This window comes from Colobus angolensis, unplaced genomic scaffold (assembly GCF_000951035.1).
Source record: "Colobus angolensis palliatus isolate OR3802 unplaced genomic scaffold, Cang.pa_1.0 Scaffold109, whole genome shotgun sequence".
Lineage (NCBI taxonomy): Eukaryota > Metazoa > Chordata > Mammalia > Primates > Cercopithecidae > Colobus > Colobus angolensis.
Genome location: NW_012111919.1, coordinates 2,100,136 through 2,112,711, shown reverse-complemented (window position 1 = coordinate 2,112,711; position 12,576 = coordinate 2,100,136). Strand labels below are relative to the sequence as shown.

The 12,576-nt window shown below is 42.0% G+C and overlaps 1 protein-coding gene across 7 annotated transcripts in view; it reads right to left on the bottom strand.

Annotated features, from left to right (window-relative positions):
* DTNB (dystrobrevin, beta) overlaps positions 1-12,576 on the bottom strand; it is a 285,440-nt gene that overhangs the window by 116,983 nt on the left and 155,881 nt on the right. The window lies entirely within an intron of this gene.

The window sequence follows — 12,576 nt, the reverse complement described above, 5'->3', positions numbered from 1 at the left end:
AAAAGGAGTCAAATTTCTAAAGTGAGCCTATATTATTATCATTAAGAAAGCAAACTGAGAGGTAAGTGTTATATGAGCATGCATGCAAGCACGCGCACACACACACACACACACACACACACACAGGAAGAGCGAGGGGGAGGGAATGAGGGAGGAGAAACTATGCTGTAGAAGTTTGAGACTTTTAGTAGAAAACCTGTGAAATTGTTTGAGTAGATCCAAAGTTCCACAATTTCCCCACATCGTTACCACCATCACTTCTCAAAAATGAGAGTAAAGAAAACACCTTAGACCAGTCTAGATGATCTCCTCTACTACACTGTAAGAAATCTGTGATATTTTTACCATTATATTTGAAGTATCTGGCATAGTATGAGGCACAGAGTAGGTACTCCTTAAATATTTGTTGCTCATGAGTCAGCGCCATGTTGTGGAATATAATAGGAGTAGAGAGTGGGTAAGAAGTAATCTATTATATTTAGGTGTAGTGAGACTATTCTCCAAAAATGGGATAATGACATTATTTGCTGTTATATTTGGTGGATGTATTTGTAGCATCTGCAGCAATAGTAGGCTTTTTTCCCCCTTCACAGGGAACAGTGGCATATTCTTTTCTACTTAACTCTATTAATGTCTACTGCTTGGTCTGTCATTTTTTTTCTTCTACTATATATGACTTGGTAATAGAATCAGCAGAGTGGAGAGTGTCTTTACTAATAATAACAATATTTATTGAGTGCTTACTATATGGCAGACTAAGTTTGAACATTTTCCATGGATTCACTTCATTACACTAAGCCAATGAAGTAGATACCATTATCTTTATTTTACAGATGATTTAAAAAAAAACAAAAAACTAAGGCATGGAGAAAAGTAATGTTTTTGAGGCCACAGAGCCAAATCGTGGAAGCAAGAGGATTTGAACCGAGGCAGTGTGGCTCTGAGTGTGTGTTCTCTGTCATTTGAGAGTACTGTCTACTATCTTTCACGGGTGCACTTTCAGGAAAACGTTTAAGGATATTTACTCTACAAAAAAAAAAAAAAAAGCCATGACATTAACAGCATGATGTTAGATCATAGTTCCTGCTGTTTCTATAGGAAGATAAGGCAGTAATAGTTGCAGATTATAGTTTTTGAGTGATTTACCCTTTCCCCATCATATTATTAGAACTCCTAAATGTCCTAAATGGCTCTCTGAACATAAACCATCAGGCTTGAGATCTTATCAGGAAGACTTTAAAATCTAATCTCCATTTCAAAGATCTTCTAGGTTTCTAATCTCAGCCTAGCAAAATACATACATTTAATGAGCAAATTATCTATTATATAAACCAGATTGTTGACTAAAAAAAAGTTTAACAATGGGCTTAAAATCAACATTGAGTGTTATGACTCATTTTGGCTTTTTGAATTGACTTATACCCAGGGGTAAACAATGTCTGGATAGGAATCTCTAACCAAGGATGTGAAAGTACAATACTGATGTTGTGTAGACAAAATTTCCACTTAAAATTGCAAAGTTTTAAAGATGAAGGAGTAGGCTGGGTACAGTGGCCCACACCTGTAATTCTAGCACTCTGGGAGGCCGAGGCAGGAGGATTGCTTGTATCCAGGAATTTGAGATCAGCCTGAATAACATAGCAAGACTCCATCGCTACTAAAAATCAAACATTAGCTGGGTTTGGTGGTACACACCTGTAGTCCCAGGTACCCAGGAGGCTGTGCAGGGAAGGACTGCTTGAGCCTGGGAGGTTAAGGCTGCAGTGAGCTGAGATCACATCACTGCATTCCAGAGTGGGTGACAAAGTAAGACCCTGTCTCAAAAAAAAAAAAAAGGAGGAAATGAACAAAGCCAGCTGAAGCCTGGCGGACAAGTGAGATTTGGGGTACCTGTCAGAGCTGTCCCTTTTCCCCAGGCCCTTTGATAGAGCCTCTTCTGTGGAAAGGCATGCAGACGGCCATGTACTTAACCCTGCCCTTTACTTTTAAATTTATTGGTGCATTAGCTCTTTCCACAGAACATTTCTTTTAGCTGTGGAGGTTAAGATTAGTGTCCTGCAATTCTCTTTTACACAGCCAGCTGTCTGCTAGCCATGCATTTGGGGACCTTTAGCAGATTTTTGGGGGGTCTGTTTATTACTACTGGTGTGAAAGGGGAAAAGAATGTATTACGCCCTAATGCTTTCATTTGCTTGACTTCTCTTTTTGTATTCCCCATAATAATGCTTTACAAAGGAGGTAACCATTTTAGCAAAATACACTTAATCTCTTATTAATATTTTTGCAGCCAGCTATTTCGCCCTCAACCCTAGACACCTATGTTACTTCTGAAAATATCTTCCCTACTCACTTGAATCAGACTTTTTTCTTCTTTTAGATGATGAAGCAGATTTCATCATACTTTAAAACAGATGCAAAACCCACACTATAGACTACTTCATTCTTTTTTTTTTTTTTGAGACAGAGTCTCGCTCTGTTGCCCAGGCTGGAGTGCAGTGGCGTGATCTCTGCTCACTGCAAGCTCCGCCTCCCAGGTTCATGCCATTCTCCTGCCTCAGCCTCCCAAGTAGCTGGGACTACAGGCGCCCGCCACCATGCCTGGCTAATTTTTTGTATTTTTTTAGTAGAGACGCGATTTCACCGTATTAGCCAGGATGGTCTCGCTCTCCTGACCTCGTGATCCACCCACCTTGGCCTCCCAAAGTGCTGGGATTACAGGCGTGAGCCACCGTGCCCGGCCTAGACTACATCATTCTTTTATCTATCAAACCTCTCCAGTCTCCCATCTCTCTCCAGCAAGCTGTTCTTTTGCTTCTTCTAAGCCCCTGCTTTCAGCCCTTCTCCCAGCTACTTATTCTGGAATGTCCTTCATGGACTGGTCAAAGTTACACATTTTCTCACTTCTCTTATCAGAAAAACAGCTCCTGAAATTTCAGTAGCTCTAGAAAACCTTTCTAGTCACAAGCTCCATTTAAATAAACATGGGCCATAGTATGCAAACAAACAAAAATCCACGGCCTACTCATGCTAGCACTGTTAGGGGTTTCAAGACAAAACAAAACAAGTTGAAGACTGCCCCTGCCCACAAGAAGCTTATAATTGGTCCTCATAATCATGTCATAGCAACAACAGATATGCTTTAGCTTAATATATCACAATTTTTAGATCAAATCCTATATGACGATAATTTACAACCAAAAACATGTAAGATCATTTATAACAAAGACTACAACTTATTTCATTTGATATAAATAAAAACCAGTACAACAAAATAATATGAAAAATCCTATGAAGTTAACAGTTACAGGATTTGTTGTGTATTTTGCATACATTTCTTTACTTTTGCAGCATTGGGGAGAGTTGGCGGGGGGAGACAGTGCCTAAGCATTTGCTGAGTGTGAAAATGCATCAGCACTGAGCCAGGCCCCTCAGAAACATTACATGAATTCTCACTACTACTCATGGTGGTATTTTGCAAATAAACAAATAAAAGTCAAAGAAGATAACGTGTTCAAGGTCACATGGTAGAATTAGTATCAGACACTACTTTTATCTGCTTCTAAAGCCATCGAATAGATCAAATCCACAAACACTCTTTTATTTCAGGCATCTCTGTATTATCCAAATGAATTTTTCGGATTAGAGTTCTCAAGAAACAGTAAGTTGTCAAGTTCGAGAAACACCGCCCCAATTCAGGACTACTAGCTTCAAATCTAACTTGAAGTAGTTTAAGCGGTGAGGGGGAGCAGGGGGAGGAGGGGGAGTGTGGGGGTGTGGGGAAGAGGAACTTATTGGGCTCCATAACTAAATACTAACTAAATTCATAACCAACTTCACGAAGGTAGGGGCGCAGCTGGCTTCCAGGATATTGGAAGGTCATTAGGACGTTTACTGTTACCTTTGCTTAGATCTCATTTTGGGTCAGGCTTTACACATGCCCCACAGCTTTTTATGCTTAAGAAGAAATAGTTTCTGCCCAGCATTTCACAGCTTTACCACTGGAGAATAAAACCTCTTCCTTCAACCCAATTTGAAAATCCCCAGAAAAGCCTCTGGCCTGCCCTGAGTCACTTGCCTACTCAGGCATTCAGCAGGCCCCATGCTATGACTGGTATTCCTCCTGGAACATCACATTTAGCGCTGGGAGAGGAACAGGTCTCTAAGGAGAGAGCAGAAAAAAAAAAAAAGGGAGGCTACAGAACAAATCAACAACAAAAAATGTTCACTTAATTAAAGATTAACTTTCTTCAAAAGAAAAGTGTCAAATGACAGTGCTCAAGGTGCAGGCAGCATCTCTGCTGCACAATGCATTAGAATGAAGGTGGTATTTCTCTTTTTATTTTTGCGTCAGTGTCTCACTCTGTCACCCAAGTTGGAGTGCAGTGGTAGAATCTTGGCCCACTGCAACCTCCACCTCCCAGGCTCAAGTGATTCTCCTGCTTCAGCCTCCCAAGTAGCTGTGACTACAGGCACACGCCACCACACCAGCTAATTTCTGTATTTTTTATAGAGATGAGGGTTGTGTCATGCTGCCCAGGCTGGTCTCGAACTCCTGGGCTCAAGTGATCCATCTGCTTTGGCCTCCCAAAGTGCTAGGATTACAGGCATGAGCCACTGTGTCCGACTTTCTCTCTCTCTTTGTAGTTACTACTACTCTTCAAAAATTCGTGGTTAGAGACCTATTTGTGGATCCTTAAGTGAAAACAGTATATCATCTAGAAAGAAAACCAGTGTTCTTATTATTCCATTATGATGAAGAGGACATAGGGATTACACTGATCTAAAATGCTGGTAAGCTGCAGCTCTGGTGAAATATTAAGGAGCCCAGGTTCTAAAAGCCCTTTCAACTGGATGATTCTGGTGTGGACAGTGTGGATCATTCTTGATCTCCTTGAGTAGCATGCTCTTTGTCTATCTCTATGTAATGGACCAACCATTTCTTGTTACTTCACTGGGTTCTATGGTCATCTGCCAAAGCAAAGAAGTTAAACAAACAAGGAAAAACACCTTTTGGAAAACCACGATGTTAAAAAAATAAGCATTTGGTACTGTAAGTGTAGCATAAATATCATGTTATATACTTACAATGAGGTTTCTGATTTCTAAGAAGTGCATTTAAGTTTACTGATCACGTACAATTAATTAATCAATTTGTTAATATAAAAACTTCCCTACCAACAGACATATATGCCTCAATTTATATTTGTAGCAATTTAGTATAGCCATTTGTGGTATGAGACTTGTTTAATGAACTATTTCTCAGGAAGGAAAAGTTTATCACAAATCCATTCACCACTAGATAGTGTCGAGAGACACGGAGAGGAAGCCAGATATCTCGAGATCTCTAGCTCTAGAAAGGGACAGAATTGTAAAACGAGACAGAAGTTAGGAAATTAACTATTTAACAGTATTGCTCAATTTAGCATCATTATGTTGAAAAAGCAGTCAAGAGTCTTATAAACTGGATCATCTAATCAACAGAAATGTATTTTTTTATTTTAAAAACCTTTCCATGATGAATCCCTCCTTCCTTGTTCTCCTTGTTCATTAAACTTAGGAAGTTGCTCCTACTTTACGTAGATGCTAAGCCCTGTATTTAAGAGGAGAAAAGATGGCATCTTAAAAGCTTTGACAAGTTACTGCTCACAGAGGGGTCAATGAAATGCGTGATACAGGGTCATTTCCCAACCTGTTCACACGGTCATTAACTGAAATGTTTTCCAAAATGTAAATGAATTCACTGCTACAGAAGACAGGCTGACTCTCACATATTCTTTCCAAACAAGAAGAGATACAGTGGGGCTGGGCGCGGTGGTTCACGCCTGTAAGCTCAGCACTTTGGGAGGCTGATGTAGGCGGATCACCTGGGGTCAAAAGTTCAAGACCAGCCTCGCCAACATGATAAAGCCCTATCTCTACTAAAAATACAAAAATAAGCCAGGCATGGTGGTGGGTGCCTATAATCCCAGCTACTTGGGAGGCTGAGGCACGAGAATCGCTTGAACCCGGGAGGCAGACGTTGCAATGAGCTGAGATTGCACTACTGCACTCCAACCTGGGTGACAGAGCAAGACTCTGTTTCAAAAAAAAAAAAAGATAATAGTGGGCTGTCCCTAAAATAGAAACTCCCTGGGAAGTTTTAGGGGCTCCAGCATCTTGCCAAAGATAAACATAATCATTATCAGCCCAGCGCTTAAGGTAGCAAAAACATAAAGGCAAAGAATAGCTATTAAACCTTTACACTCCGTGTAGCAAAGCCTTCTTTCTCTACAGATCTGGCTTCTAATGCGTTACGTTGCTGTTGTCTCTAAGGAAACAGAACAATCACATAATAAAGGGTCTTCTCTACAAGGTAGTCTTCCCCACAGAGCATTTTGGGAAAAAGGAGGCACAAGAAGACAACTCATTAGAAGGCAAACACATATCTGCTCTCCACCAGCAAGTCCACAAAGCAGTCAAATGACAGGACAGGAAGACAGAGGTAGCACACAGTGCAGGTACCACTCCTTGGAAGCTTAAAAATGAAACACACCTACTTGCAAAAGAATTCAAGTCTTGCTGCAAATCCGTAGCCTAATGAACCCGGTCAGCAATTGCATTCTGATGAGGACTTCAAGGAGCACTCCCACCTCCTCTGCAAGGGCCTCTTCTAATTGCCAACTCTTGATAAGAAAGTAGCCTGCAGAACTGCGTCTGCCAAGCAAACTAGGTAGGTAGCTATCAGGAGGTAGGGAAACCAGTAAGGCTTGATTTTTTTGTTTTGCTGAAGAGGAGTTAATGGGAATGCAAGCAGGGTGAAAAAATAGGACGATGGTGTCTGTCTACCGCTTTGATGCAGACAGCTCCTTAATTCATAAAGGCAGCTTATCCCAGGGCAGCTGAAACAAAAGGGCTATCCAGTGCGAGCTGCTGAGCAGGCTCTGATGGACGTCTCTGGCAGGGTAGTCCCATCGTGAGACTGTCTCTGCCACTCAGAGTCATTCTGTGGCCTCTTATTTATTTCATGTAGTCAATAGCTCCTAAAACTGTGTTCCTGGTTTCTATCCCCACTGCCACCATCACATTTCAGCCCTCATTTGGCTAGTGTTACTTAAATATTCTAAGTTTTCTATTGGTTCACGGGTGTCCAGGGAACCTTTCTATTGTTGCTTATCTGATTTCTCGCAGCTAAAATTACTTTCCTAAGCACAGCTCTCATCATGCCACCATTCTGCCCCAAATCATCAATTCTCGACTAGTCTCCCAAATTACAACAAAACTCTTTGTCTGTGTAGGCACCACCCAGAGAGCACAGCCTCAGTCTCCCAGGGCCTCTTCACTCTCACCACTTCTCCCCCTTCCTACACTGTTCAAACACAGGTCCAGAAATTTTCTGGCACAATAAAACAAAAACAAAACAAAATGACAAAAACTCCACAAGTATTTACACTAAAAGTAGAGGTCAAAATGAAACCCTTACTAATACCTCAGTGCCCGGGAAATAATTCTATTATTTACTTAGATAAATGAAGAGATGAGAAAAGCTAAGCCAACAAATCAGACAACCAACTAGTGTGATTGTTAATGTACACACTTGGATATCCAAAATAAGAGCCTTAAATAAAATGGATGCATGTGTTAGACTACTTAGCAGAAAATGAAAGAGTTGATTCATATCAGAAATATAATAAAAACAAAATAACAGTGGGATATCATCTTTCAAGGCTACAAACTCTTAAGGATACAGATGAGGGACATAGTGCAGAATGAGAAGGGCAGTGTGAACAATAATGGGTAAAATTAATTACAGGAAAAAACGACAGGCCAGGTGCAGTGGCTCACTGGGAGCACTCTGGGAGGCTCAGGCAGGTGGACTGCTTAAGCCCAAGAGTTTGAGACCAGCCTGGGCAACATGGTGAAACCTCATCCCTAAAAAAGAAATACAAAAATTAGCCAGGTGTGGTGGTGTATTCCTATGGTTCCAGTTATTCAGGAGGCTGAGGTGAGAGGATTGCTTGAGCCTGGGAGGTTGAGGCTGCAGGGAGCCACGATCATGCTGCCACACTCCAATCTCGGCAACAGAGTGAGACTCGGTCTCAAAATAAATAAACAAATAAAAAATAAAATAAAAAAAGATCTGCAGAATGTTTGAGATTATGAGATTGAAATACCATAATTGTATAATGAAAACATATCAGAGCCGGGCATAGTGGCTCACGCCTATAATCCCAGCACTTTAGGAGGCCAAGGCAGGTGGATCACCTGAGGTCAGGAGGTTGAGACCAGCTTAGCCAACATGGTGAAACCCTGTCTCTACTAAAAACAACAAAATTAGCCGGGCATGGTGGTGGGGCGCCTGTAATCCCAGCTACTCGGGAGGCTGAGGCAGGAGAATCGCTTGAACCAGGGAGGCGGAGGATGCAGTGAGCTGAGATCGTGCCACTGCAAAACAAACAAACAAAACAAAACAGAAAAACCCATATCAGGAAGGAAAGGGGGACAGTGGAGACTGGGAGAAAGCTTAGGGAAACTGGGTTCTGGCTCCAACTCTGGTACTAAGTGGATTATGTGACCTGCATGACTTTGGACAATGAGGCCCTGTGTGTCTCAGCTAACTGGTCTGTGAAATGACAGGGGCTGGTCCTTGAGCACTGATTTTCATATTCTGTGCTCCGGGGATCTGAGGATGCCACAGGGTGCTTCAGTGACCACGGTGGGTCACTGAAGGGGAACAGACAAGGGGTGTTAGGCCCCAATCTTGTTCCAGTAAGAGTAGCTCCACTCCTATTCCACATAACATTTCATAGGAAGAAAATGTCCTACTGCTTTTTTAAGAAGTTTGAAAACCCCTTTCCTGACTACAAAATTTAAATTAGAAGTCCCTGCTATATTCTCTCATAGTATCCTCTTCTTTTTAAATAATACTTATCATACTTTGCTATTATATGTAATTAGTTTTTATTTGTTGATTGGTTTCACTTAAGAGCTTGTAAGCATTGTGAGAGCAGGGACCCTAGTACTTGTTTCATCTCTGTCTTCATTGTACTCACCATGTGTACTGAAAACCACGACCGGAACACAGTGGTTGCTCAACAAATATTACTTCAATGATGAATGACTCTCTTATAGCTGAGCTTTTATCCTTCTACTTACCATTCTTTTTTCTGGTTTTGTTTTGAGACAGGGTCTTGCTCTTTCACCCAGGCTGGAGTACGCTGGCATGATTATAGCTCACTACAACCTCAAACTCCTGAGCTCAAGGGATCCTCCTGCCTCAGCCTCCCAAGTAACTTGGATTACAGGTGCACCACCATACCCAGTACATTTTTTAATTTTTATATTTTTGTAGAAATAGGATCTCAATCTGTGGCCAGGGCTGGTCTTGAACTTCTGGCCTCAAGCAATCCTCTTGCCTCAGCCTCCCAAAGTACTGGGATTACAGGAGTGAGCCACTGTGCCAGGCCATCTACTTACCATTTCAATCTACCTCAAGCAATTTATTGGCTGAAACCCAAAAGTGTCAATTGGGGGGGGGGGGGGGGACTCGCCTGAGATGAATTTTAAACAGAAAAGATATCCAGACAAGGAATTCAAAGGCGGCTGGTGGATAGGCCATTTGGGATAGCAAAAATCTGTGAGTGGGAGGAGTAATGAGGCCTAAACAGGCATACACCCAACTGAAGCAGCAGCGCTCCTTGTGCGTACTAAACACATCAGGCCAATTACGCTGTTCAATCATTCTCAGCATCTCATTTCTGGACCAAAAGAACCTAAAAGAAATTTAAAGTGCCCCAAGACATTAGAGAATTTGCCAAGGGAAAGAAAAACCACATACCATTTCATTAAAATGTATATCTAAGTCTCTGGTGAAAAGACCACACAGTGACCTTAGGAGACAGTGCTTTGCCAGTGATCCATAAATCAGCTGCTGAAGCAGTCCAGGGACTTCAAGTCAGTAGAGTGAGCACATGCAGAGAGTGCACCCTTCTGTGCCAAAAAAAATGACTTAAAGATACAAACATAAATTAATGCATGCATAGCTACGACCAAAACAAAAAAGGAAACTGTCTTCATGCCTAAACAAAACAAAAAAGTATCCTCTAAGGAAGAAAATGAAGAAACATAGTGGTGAGCAAGGGCTGCTTCTCAGCGGCCATGAGCTACACACAGAAGGACTGCAGGCCACTTCTGAGGAGGCTGGAAGAACCTGGGTTCTGACCCCCATGGGCCTCCCCCGCCCCAAAAGCAGAGAAAACAGAGCATCCAAAAAGCTTCAAATATTTAAGATCCTCAGGCCCCTAAAGGATAAAACAGCATCCATCAAATGTTCTGAAAAATAACCAATTAGAGACTTTAAAAATGAAAACCATAGTTATTGAGACAAAAGAAAACTGAATACAGCTAAAGACTGATGAACCAAAAAAAGTTAAGTGTAAAAGCTAGATACAGAAGGTTTTGTTCTTTTTTTTCTCTTGTGAAACAGGGTCTCACTCTGTCACCTAGGCTGGAGTACAGTGGCGGGATCACAGCTGCCACTGCAACCTCCAACTCCTCAGCTCAAGGGATCCTCCTGCCTCTCAGCCTTCCAACTAGCCGGGGCTACAGACACATGCCACCATGCCCAGCTAATTTTTTGTTTGTTTGAAATGGAGACTCGCTCTGTCACCCAGGCTAGGGTGCAGTAGAGAGATCTCGGCTCACCGCAATCTCCACCTCCTAGGCTTAAGTGATTCTCCTGCCTTAACCTCCTGAGTAGCTGGGATTACAGGTGTGAGCCACCATGCCCAGCTGATTTTTGTATTTTTAGTAGAGATGGAGTTTCACCATGTTGGCCAGGCTGCTCCTGAACTTCTTACCTCAAGAGATCAGCCTTGGCCTCCCAAAGTGCTGGGATTACAGGCATGAGCCACTATGTTCAGCAATCCAAAAGTTTTAAAGTATATATTTTAGGGTTCAGACAAACTAAAGAGAATGAAAGAGAGGTGACAGTATCTAAACAGACAATGGCTGAAAATTTTTCAGATGAAAGACATGAGTCTTCAGAAACTAAGAATCCTGAGTATTAAATTAAATTAAATAGAAATTCAAAAAGCTTATATACAGATACGTTATAGTAAAACTTCAGATTATTAAAGTATTAAAAAAAAATCCTGGCCAAATGCAGAGGCTCATGCATGTAATTCCAGCACTGTGAGAGACCAAGGTGGGAGGATCACTTGAGCTCAGGAGTTCAGGACCAGCCTGGATAACATAGTGAGATGCTGTCTCTACAAAAATAAAAAATTAGCTGGGCACGGTGGTGCACACCCGTGGTCTTAGCTATTTGTGGGGCTGAGGTAGGATTGCTTGAGCCCAGGGAAGTGGAGGCTGCAGTGAGCCGTGATTGATCGCTGTCCCAAAACAAAGTAACAACAACAACAAAACAAAAACAAAAACAAAAAAATCCTAAAAGTTACTAACAAACTGAGACATTCAACAAAAAGGAAGCAAAATCAGATTGCCATCAGCAAAACTGATTATAATAGAGGAGTGATACCTTCAAGTAATGAAGAGAAAACAACTTTGGCTGGACTCTCAACCCAGTAAAACCATCATTTAAGACTGAGCGGGTGCATCACAACCATCAGACAATAAAAAGACATAAAAGATGTCCAGAATGGGGCTTGGCACAGTGGCTCACTCCTGTAATCCCAATATTTGGTAGGCTGAGGCAGGAAGATCGCGAGGATCACTCGAGCCCAGGAGTTCAAGACCAGCTTGGGCAATATGGTGAAACCCCATCTCTAAAAAAGTATAAAAATCAGCAGGGCGTGGTGGTGTGAGCCTATGGTCCCAGCTACTTGGGAGGCTGAGGTGGGAGGAACACCCGAGCCCAGGAGGGCAAGGCTGCAGTGAGCCATGATTGTGTCTCTGCATTCTAGCTAGAGTGACAGAGCGAGACCCTATCTCCAAAAAAAAAAAAGGCCAGGCTATGAAGCTGTGAAGGAAGAAGTCAAGAAGTCAAATTATCTCTATTTGCCAATGACATGATCTCATACATAGAAAACCCTAGAGTCCACACAAAGGAAGCTATTAGAGTCAGGTGCAGTGGCTAACGCCTGTAATCCCAACACTGGTAGGTTGAGATAGGAGGATCACTTGAAGCCAGAGTTTGAGACCAGACTGGACAACATAGAGAGACTCTCTCTCTACAAAAAAAAAAATTTTTAATTAGCCAGGTGTGGTGGTGCTTGCTGTGTGGTCCTACTACTCAGAAGGCTGGGATGGGAGGACCACTTGAGCCCAGGAGTTCAATGCTGCAGTGAGCTATGATGGTGTCACTGTACTTCAGCCAAAGTGACAGAGCAAGACCCTGTCTCTAAACAAAACAACCAACCAAGCAAAACTATTAGAGCTAATAGACAAGTTCAGCAAAGCTGCAGGACACAAGATCAATATTACAAAATTCAATTCTATTTCTATATATTAACAGTGATCTGAAAATGAAATTAAGAAAAGAGGCCGGGCACAATGGCTCATGCCTGTAATCCCAGCACTCTGGGAGGCCGAGGTGGGCAGATCACGAGGTCAGGAGATGGAGACCATCCTGGCTAACAC